This window comes from Limulus polyphemus, unplaced genomic scaffold (assembly GCF_000517525.1).
Source record: "Limulus polyphemus unplaced genomic scaffold, Limulus_polyphemus-2.1.2 Scaffold307, whole genome shotgun sequence".
NCBI lineage: Eukaryota > Metazoa > Arthropoda > Merostomata > Xiphosura > Limulidae > Limulus > Limulus polyphemus.
Genome location: NW_013665917.1, coordinates 706,956 through 709,731, shown reverse-complemented (window position 1 = coordinate 709,731; position 2,776 = coordinate 706,956).

Sequence of the window (2,776 nt, the reverse complement as noted above, 5' to 3'; positions counted from 1 at the left end):
TAATGGGATTGACTGTAACCGTATAACGCCTCTACGGCTGAAAGGACGAGCATGTTCCACGCCTAGTTTCGATTTCGCAACCACATATTTCGAGTCGTGCGTCCTTATTACTAGGCCATGTGAAGCCTACTTGCCTAGAAATTCAAATCAACCCTTGGTTGTTTTATTAAATACAATTAGACAAAACTGGCCCCTCGGTGGTTGAATAGTATGTGGACTTGTAACGCTAAAAATCGAGTTTCAATACAGCGGGCAGAGCACAGACAACCTATTGTGCAGCTTTGTGATTAATAACAAACAAATAAACATATGAAAACTACAACAAACTGAATGAAGACGCTAATAAAGCTGATTAATTTATTTTGATTTACCTATTCACAATCACAAGTTTTTCGTACACATATACGATCTTTAGATGAGAGGAAACATCACTTGATGAAGGATAAATATATCCAGTGTAACGAATAAAGAACTTAAAACCCGTGTCATTTATCAACTAAGAGTTTTACATATATTATGACAAAGACGAACATTCATTTGTTAAACATTTTTATTTCCAACATTTATCTGTGTTTACATACCTTTTCTTTTATACGAAGCCTTAATAAACTGGACTCACATTCTGTGACTACATGTTTCCCTAAAGTGCTTTTGACCGTTATGATTACATTTTTTATATATAAATTACAAATTTTGAATGAATTTGACATGTTATAGCTGAAGAACTGTTTTAAGAAAGCAGTTTTTATCCAGCGCAAATTGAAACTTTTTTTAGCAACTTTCGGTTCAGGGAACTTCCACTAAGACATATAGTTCTGGATTTTATTTTTGATTAGATTTCTTTCTTATAATGAATAGCAAAGCAGTTTTCTTTAGTCATCTGTTCCATCCATCAGCTGTGTTATCTAGCTTCCGCAATTCCCGTGTTTATGTTCTTCACTTAGTTTTGCAAACGTTTTTTGTAGACCTTAATTTAAAAACCCTATAGGAGATGGAGCCACATTTTTTATTTCACCTTAGAGACCTAATGTCCAATACATTGTTTTCTTCATCTCCAGATCATCACATCGTTTCACAGCAGCATCATAGAACATCTTTTCTTTAGTTTTGATACTCATTTTTTTTGTTTCTTAGTTTTTATACATTCTTCAATGTGAGAAATGAGCTTTGCAAGAAGACATTGCCGTGCTAAAGATTTCATGACACAACTGTCGCATTTTACGCCTAATTTCAGAGATGACCCCCTCCCCAACTGTCGTATGTTCCATAAAATTTTAGAGATGAAGTCCAAGGCTTTATGTTCGATTGTAACTATAAAGATAATCACGGGCTCATTACATGATATTTACCCAAACAACATATTAATATAGATTTCCAGTGTTCAATGCAAAAGTCAGTCTTCTTCATAAACAACTTTTGCTACGAGGAAAATGATTGGCTATCGTATAATAAACTGCAGAAACGGATACTTCATAAACAACTTTTGCTACGAGGAAAATGATTGGCTATCGTATAATAAACTGCAGAAACAAATACTTCTGAAAGCTTGTTCACTCACTGTGGTTACTACCTCAAATATGTGTATACAAGGTTTCAAATTAATGTTGTACTCACTGTATCTCCTTATTTACTATGAATTTCTATTGCATTTTCATGTATGCGTAGTTATATATCATTGATTATATATATTTGTTACGTAATTAAAGCTCAAGTACGTAGTTATATACAGAATTATCACCATTTGATAAATCTTTCTGACAACTTATTGAAGACAAGATAATCACAACCGTGAAAGAGGCGTACAGTCTAGTTCCTGCAGCTTACTGTTCTCGTGGATAAGAGATCCCAGTTGCATGAAACGTTAATATCATAGTCAAAGGAATGAACAGTGCCAACATATCTCAATATCGTATTTACTTATTCTGCAAACATGGCTAACTCTAGCGTAACGATCTCGACTGAGGTAACATACAAAGTCTAGTTGACTCAATGGCTAAGACTATTTTGTCTCTCATATTTTGTGAAGTAGTTCCCGCCACTTTAAAACGTTGGGCTATGACACTTAATTCGTGTGTATCAGCTTGACATTTCTAACATGCAAGGAACCGAAATTCAATAATTTGGTTTCATAGTATCCTTGACGTTGATGAAACTATTGCTAATTATATAATAAAGTCATTTTTTCTCCATGTATTGAAACTCAAACTCAAGCTTTTATGACTATAATATATTTATAGTTTTTATCCTGTAAAACATCAATTAATAAAGAACATGTCATGTTCGTATTTCAATTCATTTGTTTCATATTTTTTGTACAATGCTGACTCAAAATGAATACAAACTGATAATGGACAAAACGGAACACAACTTAGTTGTAAAAGTGTCCGTATTGCCAGAACTAGCTGGGAGCTTAAAGCGGTCGAAGTCACAGGAACTGGGGTTACCGGATGTGAAAACAAGGCATTCTATTAGATAGTAAAATAAGCCTTCTGTAGCGAGGAATGTTTTTTTTTCCCATTTCATACATATTTTGACGAATAGTTCTTTAATTTGGTAGTTTATGATAATTGATACGAATCTTCACATTTTTTGATATGCTTAGCAGGAAATTTCTCTCAGTTACAAAACTTGTAGTTGTTTTTCAGGTTTTGGATGATGTCAGGATGATCAGTCAGGCTTAAAAATGAAAATATCTGGTATAGCTAGGTTTAAAGCTGGATTTTGTTTATATTGTTTATTTGTTGTTAAACATAAAGCTCCACAGTGAGCTATTTGT